Source organism: Canis lupus, chromosome 2 (genome assembly GCF_003254725.2).
Source record: "Canis lupus dingo isolate Sandy chromosome 2, ASM325472v2, whole genome shotgun sequence".
Lineage (NCBI taxonomy): Eukaryota > Metazoa > Chordata > Mammalia > Carnivora > Canidae > Canis > Canis lupus.
In genome coordinates this window covers 44,489,646-44,513,482 of record NC_064244.1, presented here as the reverse complement: position 1 = coordinate 44,513,482, position 23,837 = coordinate 44,489,646, and the positions used below count along the sequence as shown (strand labels likewise).

At 36.5% G+C, this 23,837-nt stretch overlaps 1 protein-coding gene and 1 long non-coding RNA gene across 31 annotated transcripts in view; one reads left to right on the top strand and one right to left on the bottom strand.

Moving 5' to 3' along the window:
- The window catches only part of PDE4D (phosphodiesterase 4D), a 1,438,885-nt gene that overhangs the window by 1,389,850 nt on the left and 25,198 nt on the right, over positions 1-23,837 (top strand). The window lies entirely within an intron of this gene.
- LOC112660651 (uncharacterized) lies at positions 19,252-23,761 on the bottom strand. 2 transcript variants are annotated; one of them, XR_003137123.3, is made up of 3 exons: positions 22,635-23,761; positions 21,689-21,794; positions 19,252-19,385 (listed from the first exon to the last, which is right to left on the bottom strand). It is a non-coding gene; the product is annotated as an uncharacterized LOC112660651 (long non-coding RNA). The 2 variants fall into 2 exon arrangements; XR_007404160.1 differs by having other exon boundaries at positions 23,464-23,761.

Sequence of the window (23,837 nt, the reverse complement as noted above, 5' to 3'; positions counted from 1 at the left end):
AGCACACATCTCTTTGAGATGAATGAATATGTCTGAAACATTGCTTTCTCGTTATGTTTTATTGCTATTATTTTTACATGTACTTGTTTGAACCAGGTATTTCAGGTTATTCGCTTTCTGCCTTTGAAAAATCATGACATTTTTACTTTTCTTCTCACTTGAGTTTTCTTTTAATTTAATAATATAATGAAACATAATAAAAATACTACTAAGGTCATGATTTTTAAGTGATTATAGAGAAAAAAAATACTTACTACAGATATAGATTTGGGTATTAGGAAGAAGGATTCCTCCAGCCCATTTAACCAATTGTGTTAACATTATTTCTGTGTTTTGAAAATCTTAAAGGAATCCAAATTATTAGCAGTTTTAAAGTGATGCTTTAGAAGTAACTACCTATATTTCCTGGTTGGTATTATAATGTGCATAATGCTTATTGATGCTACAAAGGCAGGAAGAGTATTGAGTTCTTGGCCAAGGCCAACATGGACTATAGTACATGTAGGATGCGTGTACCAAGTAGGATGAGAAACTCCAGATGGCCTTTACTTAGAGTGATTAAATCTACAGCATTTACCCTCATAAGCACATTAATCTCCCTGAAATTTGTACAGCTTTCCTTTGGAACCTGTTGCTACAGTTGAGGGAGGTTTTGGTAAGTTCTCAAAGCAAGTAGGCAGACCTAGAAGTTAAGTCTTGGTTTTGTTCCTTGCTAGCTGAGTTATATTAAAAAAAAAAAAAAAAAAAAAAAAATTCAGCTTTTTTAGATTCACTTTCCTTAAGTGTAAGATAAGCACAATTATCTGTTTTGAAAGATCAATATAAGAGTCTGAAAGAATATATATATAAACAGCTACATAATAAAAAGTTTGTGATAGTAGGCACTGTACCTGTTGTTATTGGTATTATTATGTGAGATTTAGGTCAAACTTACTTAAAAAAAAAAGTAGACTTCCTTGAATGTCTTCTTGGCTAAAATATATTTGTTTGTTTTTTACCATTCAGTTGTAATTTTCGCTTGACATTTTAGGTTTCATGGATTGTCACAGTGCAGTCCTTAGATAACTGTCTTTGGTGTACATCTCTATATTATGGAAAAAAGTCCTTAAGTTAATTTACACAGTTTTTTTGTATTATATAGATAGAAACATTTGAACATCAAATTAGAAGTTTCGTCTTTTCTTAAATTCTGGTTACAGAATTCCAGACAGAAGTGCTAAATACTTTTACTGTTTTACTCTAAAACTGAAAACACAGCACTTATTAGTTCTTGGAACATGCGAAACAGTGTGGGATTGGTGAGGACATTTCCACTCTTTTGTACAGAATTTGCAAAGCTAAAATACCTTTTTAGACTGTTTTTAATGCAGAATAGTTTCACAGTGTTTTTGGTTACCTTTCTCTCAAGGAAAGTAAATTGAGAATGTGAGGAGGGCAGGACAGGAGTCTAAGCTTCAGGGCTTTTAAAAATTATGCGTTAGAGGGGCACCTGGGTTAAAAATTATGCGTTAGAGGGGCACCTGGGCTGTTGAGCATCTGACCCTTGATTTTGGCTCAGGTCATGATCCCACAATTGTGAAATCAAGCCTCTCTTCAGGCACCGCTCTCAACAGAGAGTCTGCTTCAGATTCTCTATCTCCCTCTGCCCCTCTCCATCTCTAAAATAAATAAATAAATCCTAAAAAAACAAAACAAAACAAAACGATTCTGCTACGGAACCCTGTCACTTTATCCTCTTGTGACCTAGTAATACATATTCCAGCAGGCCTTCAGTGTGAGTGCAGAGATGTTTAAAGGAGAGAACAAAAACATTTTGATTTCCTCCTAAAATACGCCATTATAAAAGTATATTTTGTTTCGCCTCTCTAATTCTGGGGCAGTTTCAAGGCTTGGCACTGCTGGAAACTGCCGTGCTTCAAGCTGCAAGTCTCTTGAAGTTAGGATTCAAGCATCCTTCCAAGAGACTTCAGGTTTTTCTTTAGTTCATTCTAGATAAACATAAGCCAGCTTTGCAAATGTAGTCATGACTTTTTTATGGAATTTATTTTGTCTGTTTACTTATTAACAATCACTCCTAACATGTTTCTGTTGCCTATAAAATAATTGCTTTTCTGAGGTGCTTGTCCTTACTTCTTCCCCTGTCTGCTCCCCCTGGTGCTTTTTAATAGTCAGTGCATACATACAGTAATACTAGAGCTTTCTGTGACTGCTGGTATTGTCTCTTCTGGACAAAACGGGTGCTGAATATAGAATGTTCATAGGAGTGGTTAAATCCTAAACTATTTCAGCATTACACGGATATAATTCTCAGAACAAAAATAAATGCTTGACTTTTGCCAAGAAGGAATCTGTAGTTGGAAAAGTGTTTTAATTTTATGAAGAACAAATCACAAATAACACATTTTCTACATTAAGATATTAAAATTTATTGATAAGTCATAAGAGAATTGTTAAGAGTTAACATGACTAAAGGGAAAACCTTAAGTTTTCAAAGAAAATGTCTTCTATAACTGTAGAAATTCGACTTACTGATGTTTTGAGCTTGCTGCCTGCTTTTTCCTCCACTTAGTGAAATAGATTTGGCAAAGATTTAAGTGCCTTAAAGTTAATATGGAGAGTTGGGAATGCTTGATTTTATGATCACCATTAGGGAAAAAAGTACTTTTACCTTTTCTGCTTTTATTTTAACTAATAATAGAAAGCAGGAAATACTTTTAATGAAAATTTTCATTTTTTTATTGACTAGTAAAACCTTGACTTTAATTTAAACACATCTTAATTTGTCTCTACTGTCATTGACTCATTTCTCATGTCAGTATTTAGTGGCAGGAAGCTTCAATATGCCTAACATTTAATTATCCAAAACCTCTAATTTTGGGGATTCAATAAATTAGTCATTAATAGAGAAATCACTTTCATTTATTACATTTTTATTTCATTATAGAATAGTGGTGACTTTGGCCTGAAAGCATAATGAACTATGTCCTTTTTGTTTTTTTTATAAGAAGCTTGACAGGATAAAATAGTACTTTTCCAAATGCTGTGAACAAATTAAACAAACTTTTTCCCCCAGATAACAAGGATAATAGATAATGCTGTTGTTCAATTTAAGATTTCCGTGATAGTCACATACATTGTAGCTATTACTTAAGATATGTATATATGACAGATGTAAAGTGTTGATAATGTCATGATTTTCAGATTATCCCTAAAGTATGTAGAAGCTGATTTTATCTTTATTAGAAAGAGACCAACCCTTTACAACTGCAAATAGCTAGGGTTTATTTTGTGATGATCTAGCTCTGCTAGGGCAGTAGAACTGTACATGATACTCGTGTTAGCTTAATTGGCCCTATCAGTCTGAGATCTTTCTAGGAAATAGATGAGTAGCCTTTTATTTTGATATTCACATTCGTCTTAAAAGACATCTTAGGAATGTATTTTCTTTATTCACTCTAACTGGGAATGGTGAGGGGATATTTGCTTAAGCATCAAACAATTCTGTGTTCGTTAGGAAATTAGTTACATTGGATTCCCAAGTGTAGTAGTAGTAATGGGTATATGACTCTTTAAAAGAATACTTTATCTTTAATAAAGTGCTTTTCATTATTATTATTGTTTAGTATTCTGAACTTTTGGTTGTTGGTTTGGCCACACTTTGTATATGATGAGGATAAGTGAAATTTACTCCTTGGCTTGACAATATACACCAGCAATGCTTATGGCAGCTTTGTAGAGTGCAAAGAGTATAGTTGTTTGGTCTGTTTTTTGTTTGTTTGGTCAAGCCGACTTGGTTTCAAATCAGATCAGCTCTGTTGCTTCTGACCTAATATTTGAGACAACAGGGGTTACCTCTCTAATTCTCAATTTCCTCATTATAAAGGGAGATAGTAAAAAGAGGAGATAAAATTGAAAGATTGGGGATCCCTGGGTGGCGCAGCGGTTTAGCGCCTGCCTTTGGCTCAGGGCGGGATCCTGGAGACCCGGGATCGAATCACACGTCGGGCTCCCGGTGCATGGAGCCCGCTTCTCCCTCTGCCTATGTCTCTGCCTCTCTCTCTCTCTCTCTCTCTCTGTGTGACTATTGTAGATTAAAAAAAAAAAAAATGAAAAAAAATTGAAAGATGGTTGCGTTCATTAGCTATAATGTATGCAAAGTTCATTTGGCACATAGTGCATACTCAGTGCTCAGTAAATGACATGTAATTTATTCTATGCGTAGGATATACTGACAGAGATCAAGAAAAACCCTTGGATATACTCCTTGCAATATAAGAACGTAATATTTCTTAAAAGATAAGCATAACCTTTGTATTCTGCAGCAAATAAGTTAGATTAGTATGGCTCAAACTTTGTAGTTTCTGTCTGTATCCTATATGCTATATGTTGAGAGTTTTTATTTAAAGTATTTTTTTAAATGTATACCTATCAGATGGCTTCATCTTAAGTAAGGATATTTGAAATCATGGATTTAGTGTCTTACTTATATTTTTTTCTAATATACATTTTAAAAATATACTTTAAAATTAATATGTAACAAAGTGAGAATATGTTCATCCATATACCACCTTGAAGCCTTTTTTTTAAAAAAAATTATTTATTTATTCATGAGAGACACAGAGAGAGGTAGAGACATAGACAGAGGGAGAAGCAGGCTCCATGCAAGGAGCCTGATGCAGGACTCAAGTCCAGAACCCCAGGATCACACCCTGAGCCAAAGGCAGTTGCTCAACCTCTGAGCCACCCAGGCGTCCTACACCATGAAGCCTTTTGCTTACCAGTCACAGATACCGAATATACTTTTGGATATATTAAACCAGTAGCAAGATCAATTTTAGGAGTCATTTTTATTTAGAAAAATATGTTTATTTTAAACAACGTATGGTTTTCTTTCTCTGCCATTAATGAAACCTCTCCACTGGAGGAGAAAATGTCAGATTTTGCCAGCAGAAATCTCCCATTCAGTAGACATTCATCCCTCAGGCAGTATGGTCTGGATTTGCAGTACTTTTCTGTAGCCGGACTGTCTGAGTTGGATTCTCTCTCTGCCCTTTGCTAGATGTAGATTGGACAGCTTACCTTCTGTGCCTCAGTTTTCTCATCTGTTAAATAGTTGCTATGACGATTTCATAAATTAAAAGACAGTAATTGTCTGGACAGAGTTAAGAACATAAAAGTTCTGTAATGTTACGTCCTTTATTTCCATCCATAAGAAAGACGGGATACTGTCTTTCTTTTCTTACTTTGTGAAGTGAGGGCTAGAGAAGGTGTTTGTTTGCCGTCCTGATAATCTGTACTTCTAATGAGCTTTTAAGAGGCAATAGTGGCCTAGCGATATTGAGGTAAACCGAAGAATACTGTTGGAATGTTTCACTGGCTCTTCTCCCACTCACTGACTTTTCAAGGAGTTTAACTCCATTTTCTTTGTGTAATTTTACACGAGTTCATCAAACTGACCTAAAGTTTTATCAGAATATCTAAAACTTCTTGAGATGTTTCTGGGAAAAACATACAACAGTAGAGAATAGTCCACCCAGTTTTTATCAGAAATGAATGCATCCCTATTGTTCCTGTGAATGAGACTGCAAGTAACCCAGGCACAGAATCTCTTATTAATATTTAATGTTAAGAAAATCCTATTAAGGACCTAACCTCCCATTGCACTTCTCAACATCTTAACCCTCTAGTACGTGCATAAATATAACCTTACTCTGTCAACTGAGAAGGCCTAAAGAAACAACACCGCGGTAGAAATGAACACACCCAACACCCTCATCTTGGTTTCTAATGCCATTCTCCAAAGGAACCAGGACTCCCTGGAAAAAATCCCTGATTCTAGAAATGGGGCAGGAAATGAGGCAGGAGCATATTGTAGTGCCAGAAAGTAAGGGAGCACTCCAGCAGAACCCCACTTTGATGGGAACATATGAGAGGAACACAAGAGCAAACTAAAAGCGCTTCCAGTTACCGAAGCTAGAACTGTTTGATCAAGAAAATAAACTAATATTGGATTAAAACCCAAAATAAAAAATATCCTTGTGTTAAAATTGATAGAATTTATTGAATAACTAAATAAATAGAAAATAGACAAATCTCCTATGCACAGAATTTTACATCACTTATGTAGTCTGCTCTCAAGGAAGGAGAGCAAAACAGTCCCATCCTGAAGTGTTGGACTTCTTGCCAAAAAACCAATATGGAAAGAGGAAAAAAAATGACCCTATGGTAGAGAAACTGGACATAAACACACTACCTCGATCTGACTAGCTAGATTGTCAAAGTCAACATCAACAGTGATATGCCAGGTTGTAGTATATACCCTTGATATACTCTGATGAAAATGGTTCTTTACATCTGTGATCTTCCTACCAAAAACATATAACCCCACTCTAATCATGAGAAAAAAAACATAATTTCTAGCTAAAGAACATTCTACAAAATATCTGACTAGTTCTCCTCAGAACCATCAAGGTTAACAAAAAAAAATATATATATATAAGGAATATCAGAGAAACTGTCACAAGCTAAATGTGACACAAGATCTTGGATAGGATCCTGGACCAGCATTAGGTGAAAACTAAGAAAATCTGAATAAAGGTATGGACTGCAGTTAATAATAATGCATCAGTGTTAATTACACAATTGTGACAAATGTATCATTTGTATAATAACCTACAAATGTAGTGTTAATAAGGGGAAACTGGGTATGGAGCACACAAAAACTCTCTGTACTTGTCTTCACAAATTTTTTTTTTTGTGGAAAGCTAAAACTTTTCTAAACTAAAAAAAAAAAAAATTATTAAACGAATATTAACCATCCTTTAAGGCCTATTTGGAATGCTCTCTCCTCTGCAAAGTTTCTTCTGTCCTCTCCTCCCATATCTCCCAGTGTAGCCTCCCCTGATTGGGTGTCATGTCTTTCTCCTTTGACCTTCCACAGGACTTTATTTGTAGTGCTCTGGACTCTATTGTATTTTTTTCTTTATTTTACTGGTATTTTGTTGTACACTTGTTTGTTAGTCTTACTCATTTTTCTAGCACCCATAGCATTGGACACAAGCCCTATAAATGTAGGTGCTCAGTAAATATTGGATGAATTGTATGAATGGTATTATGGTCCTTGCAATGCAGCTATCATGGTTTTTGTCCTCATAGGATAATTACTGATCAATCTCAGGGACTAAGTAATTTTACTCTTTTAAGTCCTAAAAGCCCTCAGAGTTCCTTTATGGGTAATAGCTTCAGTTTTACCATTTGTCACACCCTTTGCAAGGACGTTACTGAACATTTGGTCAAAGAACTGAAGAAATTTTCCTGTCTAAAGCTGTTTGAGTCCAAACTTAAATACAATGAAAATATAATCTGTTCCTGCCTACCCCACAATTTTTGGTAGTTTTGGTAGAATTTAACATGATCAGTATTTGAAATCATTATTATTATTGTTACCTATTATCCATCTCAGACTGAAGCTTTATGTTTTAAAACTAATAAAGTTAAAAATGAAGCCCAAACTTGTCCAAGTCCACCTAAACAACTAGAAATCTCCTGACTTCCTATGTAGTTCATTTTCTGGAAGGCCTCAGCATCATTTGGGGAGATGTATGGAGCCTTTACTTTAAATCATATTCATACTTGAGGGAGGAAGATTATACGTCTTTTTATTTGACTGTGTTAATGGACTACAAGCCATATTTCTGATAAGTGTATGGGTTTAATAACTGTATTAATACATAAACAGTGAGTTTTCTACCCAGCCACTAGGAGTATTGATGAGGCCTTCTTTGTGGCTTCTATCTCTAACCTAGTGTGTATCAATATACCATTTTGTATTTGGTCACAAGAATTAGTTCCAGATGCATGATGTTGGTAAATGTAAATGCCATTTCTCATCTTGGATTGATAGGATCAGAGTCTGTACATTATGGTTGATGCTTTGCAAGAAAGGTGGGTTTTTTCTTTGCAAAGAATCCTGATAATTTCCACTTAAGAGTCTTGGTTCTGCTTATACATTTATGTCTCAGAAATTTTAGCATAGTTGATGCTCAGATTAGTCTCTTCTCATTTAAATTAAAATTTTATAGTGCTCAGACAAAAGCCATACAGGCTGTTAAACTGTTCTCTCTCCTCCATACCTACTTTGGCAACAGCATTCTCATATAAGTTTGTTCCAACTAAAAACGACGTTTCTGAGTACTTTCTCTGCTAGCCTGGGAAGAAAGGATGTGTTTGTTGGCTTTGCCTCTTAGTGTTCTGTGCAGTTTTACCCAGGGTGTGCTTGGTTTCCGTCAGCATCTCTGGTCTGCTGTGCTGTAATCCCTAGAGTGGCAGCCTCTGGCTTTTATTACTGGCAAGCAGTGTGCTGTGCAGACATAGGCACCATAATAGGAAACACCTCAGCCTGTCATAAACAGATCTAGAGAGTAGAAGGCACAGGCCTGACAGGGACGTGTCCATAGCAACCAGGGAAAGATGAGCAAGGCTGCCACCATGGCGTAAGTGCAGGCTGATACCTATCTTCTTCATTTCAGAAAAGAATCGGCTGATTTTAAGGCTGCTTGCCATTGTTGGCATAGCATGTTTTTATTGCTTGGTTTTTGCGTTAGACCTAAATATGAATAAAGACATCTTAAATAATACTCTCCAAAATATTTTGAGAGAATATATCAGAGTGTTTTCCTTTTGTTTTTCTCCTTTAATTTCACCTGACATCCAGCGCAAATCCATGTGGGAGAAAGAACAGACATTTCATTGCAGTGGGAAATTATTAAAAAATATTTACAAAAATCAAATGATCATGTGTCTATTTAAAGAATCGTAAATAATTCTGATTATACAGAATTACAAAGAAAAGAGCATTTCTTAGTAAGTTGATTTTCCGTTGTTTATGTCTTTTACATCAAGTTCAGGTTTTAGAAAAGGGGTACATTCTTTGACCAAGAAAGTTTCTATTTTATGTTTGCTCATTTTTTTTCCCAAGCTTCAGAAAAATAACAAACTACAACTTAATAATGGGCTCTGTCACAAGAACTTAGGAAGATAAATTTCAGATTTGGAAGGGCTTTACTAGTTTTCAGTAAAGAGATAAAATGCTGTCATGGGTGCTTTACATATATGTTAGGCGTCATTTCCTTATTTGTAAGGCAACTTTGTTTCACAAAAGAGGTTAAAGGCTACAAAGAATGAAAAAACTATAATTCTGTTAAAAGAGTATACAGAAATTAGGTTTAGGAGAAATGAAGTTTTGAACTTTTTTTTTGAGAGATTTGCTCAAAGGATTTCATAAATTAGGTATTCAGTAGATATTTGCTGATTTGTTCCTACCCCTTTTAAAATAAGCACTGATCCTCTTGTATTTTTTTTATTTTGAATATTTCAAATCTGTCTCAACAATATGCTCTGATAAGAATGAGACTAATTAACATTATCTTAGGCATAAACTTTGATTTCATTCCTTGTTTTCTTAATCATATATTCTCAGCATGGTCCTTGAGATCTCCATAAAGATAAGTGATAGTTAGGTTTCAAGAAATCCTAGCAATGTTTTACTAGAAATATCCTAATTTCTTTACTATCTACATCAGGAAAAGATTAGTTTTTCTCCTGGAAGATATTGTTTGGGCCTAAATCTTAATTTTTCTCTACAGTGTTAATGAGCAGTAAAAATGATGAAAGGGTACATAGTAGAAGAGACAAATAGAAAACTTGCAGCATTACAGATGAAAGCAAATTGTTCTCTCAAAAGTAAAACTTGGGCAGCCCGGGTGGCTCAGTGGTTTAGCGCCACCTTCAGCCCAGGTTGTGATCCTGGAGTCCCAGGATCGAGTCCCACGTTGGGCTCCCTGCATGGAGCCTGCTTCTCCCTCTGCCTGTGTCTCTGCCTCTCTGTGTGTGTGTGTTTCTCATGAATGAATGAATGAATGAATGAATGAATAAATAAATAAAATCTTTTAAAAAAAGTAAAACTCTGCGGAAAGATTAATTACTTTTTGCCCCTTAGCTTTCTTTTCAGTGTAACAGTTTAATATCCCTTTGTTATGTGTGAGAATTCTTTGACTACATGTGGTCAGGAAATGCTGGTATGTAACTTTCTAATATAAGGCATGCTTCTGGTGTTCTCTCATACTTCAAACCTTAAATTTCTAACTTAGTCCCAAAAACGGTACACTATATTCCAAAACAGGTTGTCTCATTTTTAAAGATGCAGAACTGAGGCTCAGTTAGACTTGTATGAGATCCATGAGCTTCTTAGTATAAAAATATAAAGATAATTATTTTTCTGAATGTAGCATCTAGGGGGAAGTTGGGGAAATAGAAAAGCAAGTGTTTTTTCTGAAGCTAATTTTCAAAATATGTCCTAATATAATTTTTTACTAAGTACTGGATTCCAAAATAGCAAGAAAGGTTTCAGCAAAATCTAATTCCTAGAGAAGAATCCTATAGGGCACCTTATTCTGCTTCCCTTGTTCTCTGTGTCATGTCATATTGGGTAGACAGGACCTAGTTTCCTGCTCCTAGGAAGCAGGATGAATTGGTGAGACAGAAAGCTTTTTAGGTTGGGAGTGAACCTAGCGGGCAGGTAGTTAACAGGGCACAGATATCAAATTAAGGGTAATGGGGTCCATGGGATTAGAAGACCAATTAGCAAAAGGAGATCTGAGACCCTGGGCTGGCAAAGGATTTGGAGAGGATGTGGGTACAACTGGATGGGATAAAGCTTGAATAATGGTGGGGAGTGTGACCGCAGAAGGTATAGGATAAACTCCGGGAAGGCATAAGCAGATGTCAGGATTTTTTAAATGATCTGTTACTGTGAGGTTGCCTTGGCGTCTGTTTTCTTAGTGGGGGCAAAATGGAGGGGAGTGAAGAAAGACTCATGGATAGAGTGAGGAGTGAAGATTGAAGGAAGGAAAGAGAAAGACCTGACTTTTCAGACAGTGAAATGAGGAAGAGGAGGTATGGAAGAAGGAGTAATCTCTGACCGAGCTGACCCAGGATCAGGGCTTTCCTTGGCTACAGGCAGACTGATGAACAAGTTCATGTTCCTGCCTCCTTCCCCCTGGAGGGTGAAATCTGGTTGGAATGAACCTTTGGGATAGACTTGAAGAAAAAAAGAAATCCAGATGGGTCAGGGTGAGGGTGTGAATGTCTAAGGGAGAACAGTCAGCTGTGGGGATAGGGATTGGGGCAAATGACTGGAGAGGGCAAATTCACAGATGAAGTGCATTGCATGAGGCCAGAGTCGTTTTTAGCATCAATAGCTGGCATCCTCTCCTTCACCTGTTGCTTCCTTGAGTCATAGCCCAGTAGCAGCATGGGTGGATTGTCACATCCAATGCTGGGCCATCCCCTAAGGAACTGGCTGCCTGGGAATGAGGACATGAGACAACAAAGTACAAGCTGGAACAGGGTGAAGAGAGACTGTCAAAATAAGTATAGATTAGTTCAGTCTAGTATACTGTAAGTTATTAGATGCCAAAAGAGAACAGAATAGCAGGTGACAGTATGACCCCTCATCTTTAAAATTCTGTAAATCTCCTACTAAATTCCAGTGAGTTTAGCAATTCCTCTTCTGTATTACCCCGCACTAGAGTTGTGACCTTGGATAATAGCTTCAACTTCTCTGAACCTATTTTCTCTGTAAATCAGGACTAAAAAAATCTTATCTCAGAAGCTTGTTGTATGAATTAGATGAAAACCTACCTAAACGTGTGTATGGAGTGGTACACACACGTTATAGGGTCATAAAGTGGCTTATCTTTAGTAGGGGATGGGGATTGGAACTATTAATAAACTTAAAAGGTGAACTTTATATGCTGCCATATAGGTAACCCAATGCAACTGGAGCTTGATTCAACAGGCCTGGGCGAAAGAGCTCAGAGTGTGCCTTTGAAATCCTGATACCCAGTCATGGTGATTTATGGGACCTCACTAGCTTGCATATGTGATGGCCCACTGAGTTTGTTTACTTTAGTTTTAGCTAAGTTACCTAGCACTCTGTGATAGCATATTTTTATTTACACACTCACTGACTACTTAATTATTATTACCTTGAAAGAATATGTATGTGAAGGCAGCCATGAAAGAAACTTTTATGAGAGCTGTGAAGAGTCTCCTATAGCTCTTCATTCCACTGTGTCTAAAAATTGATGCAGCACTTATGCTTCACTTCTTCCTCACCTTGGAAGACCTTCAAGACCCCTCCGAATGATTTTTTGTGATTCTGTAAAATACTGAGATTATGATTATTAACAAAAGTGTCAAATATCAATCATAATCAGGTAACTAGGTGTCTCTTCTTGGGGAAAATAGAAACAGGAACCAAAAATAGACTCTTTAATCATTGCACGGATTTAAAATGACAATCTAGCTGCGAAACAGAGGAGTGGATGAAATCACCTTGAACCTAGTTTCAGCCCATGATGGAGTCTTAGTCATAGATCACAGAGAGAGAACAGATTCCCCAGCCATGTAGTTGTTCTAAGAGTTGAAAATGAGTCAATGAATAGGTGATTGATCCCTTTCCATTTTCTACTTACTCTCAGCCATTTTGCAGAGAAATCAAACTTTGGTATGATTACTAAAAGTTGTATTTTTTCTTCTTTTTTTAATTTCAAACATCCTTAGAGGTAAAAGAGATTTGTGAGATCAACCTGTTCACCTCCTTAATTTTAAGATGTAACAAGGTACAGGAAAGTTGAAGTGACCTGGAACAAAATAGTACTTTATTATTTTTTTGTCAAGGCTTTTATTACTGTGGCAAACAAAATTTTTTTGTTGCCAAACATAAGACTTTTGAATGAAATGTTAGGTTTTTATTATATGTTTGATCCTTAACCATTTTCTAGACCAGATACCATTTTCATGTGGCAAATACATCATTAGGAAGGTTTTTTATTTGTTTGTTTTGTTTTGTTTTTGCTGTTTTGTACCAATTGTTTCGGATAATCACAGTCTGGTATTTAGGCTTTCACTAATGGGTTTTTGTTTTTGCCTGGTTACTGTAGGACGTGTGTCTGCTCCAAAGGTCTTTAGAGACAAAATGAGATTTTTGTATGTGTGTTTTTATTCAGATAGATAGTAGATAGATAGGGAAAGAAAGAAAGAAGAAAGTTATGTAGATATACATACTGAAAATATAACTAGTCATATAACTAAACCTGTTGTGTGTTAATGTATAATAGAGTAGTGCATGGTATTCTGGTTCTGTAGAGAAGTTTAAAATGAGTTCAACCCTGAAGACCAAAATGATTGGGAAGCATCCCAGAAAAAAAGTGTTACCTAAGTTAGATTTTGAACATGGAGGATTCATATGGGTTGCTAATAAAGGAAGAGATGGTTTTACAGGAGTTAGATGAGAAAGGGTAGGATGGGGTACTACTATAGACTTCACTTTATTGTGTGTTTGTGGGAGTGGGCAAGTAGTGGGTGATTTGTGAGAATGAGACTGCCTAGAACAGAAAATCTAATGCTGGGAACAGAGGCAGATCTGAGAAATGTGAACATGGGGCCACAGTGAAGAGTACCTTTACTGCCAGACTAAGCCTATAACTTTTCTGTCGCTTTACTTACATCCTCCAAATCTGTACCTCCCCCAGTCTTCTCCATCTCAGCAAATGGCACAAGCGCCCATCCCAGTCACATGCTGATCATACCAGAAATCTAGGGGCTGATTCTTCCCTTCTCTTCACCTAAGCGTTCATTCAGTTCATCAGGTCTGGTCAGCTTTTCCTCTCCTCTTCTCTCTGCTCTGGCCCTTTGTAGACCATTCTCCACAGAGACAACTTTTAAAAACGTAAATCACACTACATAATTCAGAATGGTTCAGTGATATCCCACACTCCCTGCGTGAGTTACAAGGACCCGCATGATCTTTATTGCCTTGACGTACTTTTAATCTGATTCTGTGTACCTGTCCTCCCTCATCCCAGTTGTGTTTCTCCGTTCTTACTGGGAATGCTCTGCCCCAGATCTTCTGGCTGGTTCTTTCTAGTCTGTTGGGTCTCATGTCAGTTACCACCTTCTCAGTGCTGCTTTTCCTGACTGTTTAGTTGAATAGTCAAAGATCGTGGTATCACATTACTTCTTTCCTTCTATTCTGTATGTCTCCTGCTCATTTTTTGTCTTTTTACCCCAAGAGTTCACAATTTACATGTTCAGGGAATTCTTCTGTGTTTATACTGTATCTTCCATGCTGGCACATAGTAGCCATTTAATAAGTAATTATTGATTGATAAGTAAGTAAGTATTCTAAAACAATTCATTATCAGATACTTAAAGCCTTTTGCTTTATACAGAATTATCGATTTTCTTTTTTATTTTCTATTTTTATTTTCTTGAGACTCTGGTATTTTTGTTTGGTTTTATTTGTTAATAAATGGGAAGGGAGCAAAGTGTCAGGTAGTAGAATAAGTTTGAAAATACTAGGTTCAACAAAACAAAACAGGGTTACACATATTATTATGGTCTTTTGCAAAACCTTTAATATGCTAATGTATACAGTCTCCAAGAAGGCTAGCACTATGTCAAAAGTTTATTTGACACTGGATGTCTTCCTTGAGAATTATCACATCAGGCTGCTGCTGTTCATTATAACACATTCTGAAAACTGCTGCCTTAGAAAAACCCATCATAACAGGGAGAAAGACACAGCTATATTGAGTACAAGGAGGCAGATTTATACTGACTATAAGGAGAACAGGCTATCAACCAAGGACTCAGGAAAAAAAAACTATGAAAAAGTAATGGAAGGATTCAAAAAGAATATAGCAGTTGGGACTATTGAGTTTTCTGCAAACAGCTCTTTCTGCTTTATTGGATATTTTTTATCTCTAACAACTGACACTGTGACCTAGAGTGAAAAGACAATAAATATCTATTGACTGTTCATCAGTGAGTGAATAAAGGTGGCCCAGGATCACTATTAAATCATTACGTTAAGATGATTCGTTTGTTTAAGAAAGCATGAAAATATCTGAAGTATTCTAGGGAATGTTTCGTTCCAAAGAATTAAAAGTAAAATATTATTACTTATGAGAACATTTCACCTGTTACTATATTGCCTAAAGGATTTGAATAACTAGGAATTTACTATATATTGCATTATTCAAAGCTAACATGACCCTTACTAGACAAAATATATGCCTATTTAAAAAAATAAATTTAAAAAAATATATGCCTATTTGAGATATAATGGTGGAGCTCTTAGAGTAAAAATGTTATTTTACTGTATATAATTATGCTTGAGTTTGGTGGGTTTTTTGCTTTGTTTCAGAGCCCGACAAAGGGCTCAATCCATGACCCTGAGATCAGCACCTGAGCTGAAATCAAGAGTCAAGAGTCAGACATTTAACCTACTGAACCACCCAGGCGCCTCACACTTGAGAATTTTGTTTCATTTCTCTTTAGACGAATTTGGAATCAAAGTAATTGGGTAACATTACCTAACATTTTTTAAAGTCAAGTTTTGAGTTATAATTTACATATGGTAAGATGTCCACTTTTTAGATCTAGTTGAGTGCATTTTGACAAATGTATATAATTGGATAACTACCACCATAATCTAGATATAGAATATTTTCATCACTCAAAAGGAGTTCTCATACTCCTTTTGTACTCATTCGCCTCTCCCTACCAGCAGTTGCTGGCAACCAGTGATCTCATTTCCCTGTAGTTTTGCCTTTTCCAGAATGTCGTATGAATAAAATCATACAGTTATAAAAAGCCTTTTGTCAGTGGCTTCTTTCATTTTGGGTAATGCTTTTGAGATTCATCCACTAATAACGCTTTTGAGATTCATTCACTAATAGCACTAATAAAACTATAGGGATCTCATTTCCCTATAGTTTTGCCTTTTCCAGAATGTCGTATGAATAAAATCATACAGTTATAAAAAAGCCTTTGTCAATGGCTTCTTTCACTTTGGGTAATGCTTTTGAGATTCATCCACTAATAACACTAATAACTAATAGCTAGTTATTAGTGCATGTATTAGTAATTTATTTTTATTGCTTTCTAGTGTTTTATGGATATACCACAATTTGTGTAGTCATTTGCCAGCTGATTAACATCCGGGCTATTTGCAGGCTTCAACTGTTATAAATAGAATTGCTGTAAACATTCGCATATAGACCTTTGTTATGGACAAATGTTTTCATTTCTTTTGGGTAAATAACTAGGAGTGGGGTTGCTGGAACATGTAGTGAATGTAATGGTTAACTTTATAAGAAGGTGCCAAACTATTTTCCAAAGTCGCTAGCCCATTTTGCAGTCCTGCCAGCAGTGCGCGTGGGTTCCATTTGCTCTGCATCCTGGCCAGCAGTTTTGTATTGCTCATATCTTTCATTTTAGCTATTCTAATATGGAGTAGCATTACATTCTGGTTTTAATTTTTACTTCCTTAACGACTAATGATGTTGCACATCTTTTCATGTGCTTACTGATCTTTTTAAGTTCTAAGAATTTTTATAATTCCAGATAAAAATCTCTATCAGATACATATGTTACATATAGATTTTTCTACAAGTCATGGCTTATTGTTCTATTTTCTTATCAGTTTCTTTCAAAGAGAAGTTTTGATGAAGGCTAGTTTACCATTTTTGTCTTTTATGTTCATGCTTTCTTGTGTTCCAAGAAATCTTTGCCGGTCCCAGGATCACAAATATTTTCTACATTTTCTACTAGATGTATAGTTTGAGATTTTAGATTTAGTTCTAGGATCCATTTTGAGTAGATGTATACTATCATGGTGCAAAGTAAAGATGGAAGTTCATTATTTTGTGAATGGATGTCCATGTATTTAAGTGCTGTTTGCTGAAAGGAATACATAGCCCAAGTTTTTAACTTAAAATTAATTTAAGATCTACAATAAAAATGGTGTTGATAAAGGACTAAATATGTATTTCCAAAAATCCGCCTATTTGCTTCTTTTTTTTTTTAATCATTGCTTTAGGAGAAAGGTAGTCTCTGTTTAAATTATTTTCACAAAGCACAGCATGAAATACAGAGGGAATATTACTATTTTATGGTGATTGTGGTGGCCATCATAAACATGAAAAATTGGTATTAACTTGGGATGGTTTAAATGAATTGGAGGTCCTAATTTTCCCTGTAAGTAGAAAATCTATATTCAGGGCACCTGGGTGGCTCAGTGCTTGAGCGTCTACCTTCAGCTCAGGTTGTGATCCTGCGATCCTAGGATCGAGTACCGCATCATGCTTCCTGCAGGGAGCCTGCTTCTCCCTCTGCCTATGTCTCTGCCTCTGTTTCTCTCATGAATCAATAAATAAAATATTTTAAAAAAGGAAAGTCTATATTCATGCAAGATTTTGTGTGTGTGTGTGTAGGCTTCATTTATGTGAGGTTTGTGCACCCATTCATTGCCTTAATTTTCTTCATTGAAACAAAAATCCTTGGTGGATGTAATAATGATGGTGACTGATGGTGATAATAGAGGTTTCAGCTAGATTTACTCAGTGGTTGTGAACATAGAAACTTTGGTATCAATTGTATGGGATTCAAACTGTATCAACAATTATAAAATACCGTGCTAAGGAGACCATGTAGAAGCAAAGTTGCAGTACAGTTATCATGGGATCAGTTTGATGTTATTTCATCTTCAGAGTACCTCTCAACAAAAATAAAGTTTTTTGTATTGGAACTTTTCTTTTTTAGTAAATGCTAGAGGTTTTTCTTACTTTAAATAAAACTTTTGGTGAAAATTCTCAAACTAGGTTAATTGGAGAATGATCCTTGGCCTTTTCAGATGATTATTACATTTTAAAAATCAAGCTGTAGTTCCTCTTAATCTTATGCTTCCATAATATTTGTTAGATAGGTTTTTGTTTTCTGAAACGTGTCAACAACTCTTAAGGAACAGAACTGTTCCTTAAATCGTGTTTGGATCCATTATCACTAGAGGGCGGTAAACACAAACAGATTTAGTGGATTTACTTGAGTTAAGGTGGTTTTTGTAATACTGGTATTCATCAAAGAAAGTATAGTTTTTATAATGTAAAAATAGATTTAAAATTCTGTTAAACAATAGGTTAAACAGATTAATTTCGGATTATTGCCTGCCTCTAAAATTGTTTTCGTAGTGAAAGCAAAGAAACACTGAGTGATTTTTGAAACATTGGTGTGTTAATAGTTATTGTATTTAAATTTAACATTTGAAGTTTCCTTTTGCCTCAGAATTCTTCAGGGGACATTTAACAACTAGATTTGCATATGTTAAGCAAAACAGTATTGGATATGTGGCAGCCCGTTTCATACAGATTTGCTTCTTGATCAATAGTAATTCCTGCAACTTTGATCCTAAGTAGAACATATGTAAAATAAATATAGGTTGATTATAGAATAAAATGTTTTCCAAAGGTAATAGTCCTACTGAAAGCAGTGCTATTGCCAGGGAGATCCTTTAGGTTATAGAAATCTAAGAGTTTTTAATACATTTATTTTAAATAATGTTTCTTTAATATGTCAAAGTAGTAATATACTATAGCTTAGAATTTATGTTAATAGACATATTGTTTATAGACTCTAGGATAACTATAGATTAATGGCCTGAAATATTTTTTTTGTCAATTTAGTGTATTCTGTAGTCGGACAGCCTGGGCTTAAATCCCAGCTCTGCAACTTGGCTTTGTGACCTTGGATAAGACACTTTGACTTCTGAGCTTCGGTTTCCTCATAGTTTGGTTTGCCTATTTTTCTCTTCCCTTAATCAAAAATGTGTCTTATCTGTTTTAACATCTGTTGCAAAGTCACTAATTCGAGCAGTGGTTAGTAATATCAAAGACTTGACTCCATCAGCAGAATTTTAAGTATCCTGAAATATCCTAAAATACTCTAGAAAGTTTGATTGCGTGGGGTATCCTTTAAGGACTGAGTAAATGAAGAATAAAAGAGGATTGGGATCTAGAGATTTTTGAGGAGTGTATTCTTAGGAAAAGACAGAAAAAGAGACTGAATGCTGAAGGAAATTACATATTTTTTAAATTTTAGTACATGCACTCATGCATTTGTATATACAATCATTTGGGTATTTGAGCACAGCAGACTACAAGTCAGTAAATATGGGTTCTAGCAAAAGCATCTGTGTCTCATCCATAGCACACTCCCACATGTGAGTGTTCACTGTCTTACATGTTAGGAGCGCTCATTTATCAGGCGAGGCTACCTATCTTTGGGCACAAGCTTCCTGACTTCATAGTTAGTAGGATCCATGCTGTCCAGAAGATCTGACCACAGTAATAGGATCAGTGGTTCTTTATTTCAGGACAATGTAAAAGCAGCACAAAGATTTAAGGATAAATTAGGGCACCTGGTTGTCTTCATGCTCTTCATCTCAGAGTCATGAGTTTGAGTCCTACACTGAGTGTAGATTACTAAAAACAAACAAACAAAAAAATTTAAGATTAAGGATAAATGAGTCTATTCCTAAATTCATACCATTTATCAAGGAGTTTGTAAACACCTAATTATATAATGACCAACTCATAGACTATAAAGAGCAAACACTAAGAGAGACCTGGCCTGGCATGTCAGCCCTGGACATGGTTATTGAATTTTTAAAAGTATCAATCTGTCTTTTCACCTTGAAATGGGGATAATGGCTATCTTACCAGCATGTTGCAAAGGTTAGCCCTAAGATATGTAAAGCTCTTGGTGTATGTAAAGCATAGTAGGTGTTTAACAAATGCTGTAACAAGTTCTGGTTTTCCCATTAAAACTGTCAGAAGCAAAGTCTGATTCTAAGAATTATATTTCTCTGACCTCATCCAGAGTTCTCCTCTGGATTGTCTAGAATCTCTCTGCTACCTGCTACTACTGTGGTGAAGGGGAGGAGCGTCTAGTTGGTCTCTAATGATGGGAAAAGTGAAATGAATTTTAGTTTAGCTCAAAGCTTAAGAAAGGACAGATTTCAGGAGCGCCTGGGTGGCTCAGTCAGTTAATGTCCACCTTTGGCTCTGGTCATGATCCTGGGTCCTGGGATTGAGCCCCTTGTCTTCAGGCTCCTTGCTTAGCGGGGAGTCTGCTTCTCACTCATGCTTTCCCTCTCTCTCTCTCTCTCTCTCTCTCTCTCTGAAATAAATAAATAAAATATTTTTAAAAAGAGAAGAAAGATTTCTTATTACCTAGAAATGTGGAAACCTTCTTTAGTACTTTTTACTTGCTGTTATTGTAATTATTGTTACTACTATTATTATTATCTCCTCTACTCCAGCAGATCAGGGGTTACAGTTCAATCATTTGTGCCTGTGGTCCACTAATTGTTTTGGGAAATGTATAGAAAGAATAAGATACCTTTCTTGCCCCTGAATGAGGAGGCAAAGTTTAAGGCAATTGAAATAACTGGAACAGTGATTCTTAACACCAGAGAACATTTAGGAAACTTCAGGATGCACTGGCTGGGGAGTCCTGCTGGCATTTCATGAGCAGAAGCCAGGGAGGCTGGGTGTTCTGAAATACAGGGGCTAGTCCTTCCCCAAGGAGGAATTGTTCCATGTCCCAATAAACCATTCAAGCAGGTAAAATATTCATTTAGGATGATCTGAGCCTAGACACACAGCTACTTTTTTATATAAATGCAAAATACATTTTTTAAAAATATTTTATTTATTTATTCATGAGAGACAAGAGGCAGAGACACAGGCAGAGGGAGAAGCAGGCTCCATGCAGGGAGCCTGATGTGGGACTCCATCCCAGGATCATGCCCTAGGCCGAAGGCAGGCGCTAAACCGCTGAGCCACCCAGGGATCCCCACAAAATACATTTTTTGCATGATTTTAATACACACTCATTTTTTTCAGTAATGTAACCACACTGTATACTGAAGGAGAATTGTTCTTTGTTACATCTAGAACCTTTCAAGAGTCATTAACCATTTTGGAAGAAGATTGTCTTTCTCATACAGTACTCCTATATTCATTTCCAGGTTGCTATCATAGTCATGGTCATTCTCCATATGAGAAGAAGCAGAGCAAACACTTGCAAAGAATTTACTGTTAGTCCTTACAACAACCTGTAAGGTAGATGCTATCATTATTCTCATTTTCCAGATGAATAAACTGAGGAAGTTTAGATAACTTTCTCAATGTCTCACAGTTAGTGATAGTAAAATCTAAATTGACTACTTTATTATTTGATGTACTTGTTTACAAGCATTTATATTTTTCAGTGTTTAGTATAATTTTATTTTTCCTTTATGTTACTGCTAGCCTACCATATGGGTTTTTTTTAAGTGTCTACATAGGGATTATTTAGTATATGTATGGGTGTATTTAGTGAAGTGCGTATGTTAGATAAGTAGGAAATTTCAATCAGGATAAAAGTATTTGTTATAAAAAGAAAGAAGTAACTTAGTTTGAAGTTAGTCAAAGAATAAAATAGAATGACGGATGAATAGAAAGTGTAATTTGGAAGTAAATGACATTTTATGAAACACTTTGCTCTTTGGAAGCTTGCCAAGCATGCTCCCATCTCAGGGCTTTTAGTCATGGTGTTCTCACAAGACTCCCCTTTCTCCACTGCCTTAGATGCTCACATGACTTGCTCCTTCTCTTTCTTCAGATTTCTGAGCATATGTCATCTCTTCAAAGAGGTTCTTCTTGATCATTTTATACTATAGGAACCTCCATCGCTAACATTCCATAGCCTCCTTCTCCTTTCTTTTTCCCCATTGACTTACCACCACATGACGTTGTATATATGTGCTGACTCAGTTGTTGACTGTAAGCTTCAGGTGGAAAGCCTTGCTTTGTTCACTGCTGTGTCCTCGTTATACAGGACAGTGCCTGGCAGATAGTAGGCTTAATGAGTATTTATTAAATAAAGGAGTGAGTGCAAAATAGAGTGTGGAGAAGGGCTGGGATGTTTGTTTTCGAGATGTATTTTGAATGATTTAAATCTGACTTTTTTCTGAAAAACCAGCTTGAAGGAGATAGTAGAAGAAAAAGGGTATTCTAGGCAGTGAATTCAGTGAAAATTAATATAGAATTGAGACTGTCTGTTAAATAGATAGAGCTAGTAACAGAGCATGAGTGTAAAGAGCTGCTGGAGATAGGCTTGGAGTTGGGAGCTAGGGTCAGAAGTTGTCAGTATGGAGCGCGTAGAGGCATAGAGGAATACGGATATGATGAGGCAGGTGATGCTGAGTTGTTAGGTAATAGCTTTGGAGTGAGGCTGAGGCTGGATTTGAGAAAAATTGGCCTGGCAGTAGAGAGAAGTATGGGATTAGAAGGAGACAAGTCAAAGAAGATGAGCTAAGAAGCAGTTACAGTGTTTTCGGTCTGAGACACATAATGATGTGATGCAGTTAAAAGAAAACGTAATAAATTAAACACACACACACAGGGTAAGCCTGGGAGTTAAAAAATCCAGTCACCATAATGGGATAGTTATCAAAATCTACATGATCGTTTTCATCATCATCATCACCTAATACCTATTTGTCACTATTTACCAGATGTTGTTTTAAGTGCTTTGCACATATCATCTCATTTAATCCTCGTACTAATGGTTCTAGGTATGCATTGCTATAAAACAAATCACTTCAAACTTAGTAACTTAAAATATCAATTTGCTATTTTTAAAATTGTCTTGTGGGCTAACTGGGTTTGCTTAGACATGCTCACTTTGAGTCCCTTGTGTAGTTTTAGTCAGATGGCAGCTGGGGCTGGAGTCTTCTAAAAGCTCCACTGTCAGGATGACTAGGATGGCCTCTTCACTGTCAAGTCTGGTTCTGGGTTAGGATGGCTGGCATAGCTAGAGATTGTCCGGGCGCGCATCTGCTCTCCCTGTCTCTCTCACTCGCCCCCTCCCCCCTCCCTGCACTCTCGTGGCAGTAATGTTAGCTTGGGCTTTCTTGTGACACGATGATCTTAGAGTAGTCAGACTTGCTAACAGGGTGGCCTAGGGATCCTAATAGTGCATTCCAGGCAACCCAGGTGAAAGCTTCAAGACTTCTTGTGACAGCACTGCTTGTTGGTTATATAAGCCAGCTCAGATTCATTGTAGGGTGGGGTGGCTCATTAGGAAGCACCTTTGGAGACTAGCTATCATAATAACCCAATTTTACAGAATGAGAAAACCAATGCACTAAAAGGTGAGATTTGTCAAAGATTATGCACTAAAGGATTTGAACTCAAAGCCTATGTACTTGGTACATGGGTGAACTTGGGAAAATAATTTTCTCTCTAGGTCTCATTTTAGGTGGAAATGAGGAGATTGGAGGCGATGATGCTGAAGATGCTTTCCGTTTCTCTCAGGCATTAAGCCCTTGGATTTCGATGATGGGACTGGGGATGGCAAAGAACAGTAAACGAAAAAGCATTTTATAAAAGATAAAACATGATGATAAAGTTGATGGAGGGACGGTGATGTAGATGGGGAACACGTCAGGGTTATTCAAGGATCCAGTGAGATGATTTCTATTAAACCCCTAATGGTGGCTGGCTGACTCACATGAAATGCCTGATGAACGGTAACAAAGAGTCACGGATTTCAGTCTGTGACACTGGGAAAAATATCACCCCACTGACTAAAATGGGAGTGGTTATAGTAAGAACTACTTTAAATAGAATAATGCTGTATTCCTCCCGGAGCCACCTTTAGCACCTTTCCTAACTTTGCGTGCAATCACGAAAATGTTCTCTCTTGGTCAAAATACAGATCTTCAAACCTGTCCGGGGAACTCTGTGTTCCTGAACCATAACCAGAGCTCCAGCTTTCAGCACACCGCCCCTCCCGCGTCAGAATGATCATAAATCGTCCCCACTCTTAGATTTTTTAAGACCGTGGAGCTCAGTCGCTGTAACAATAGAAACAAAGGGAGCCGA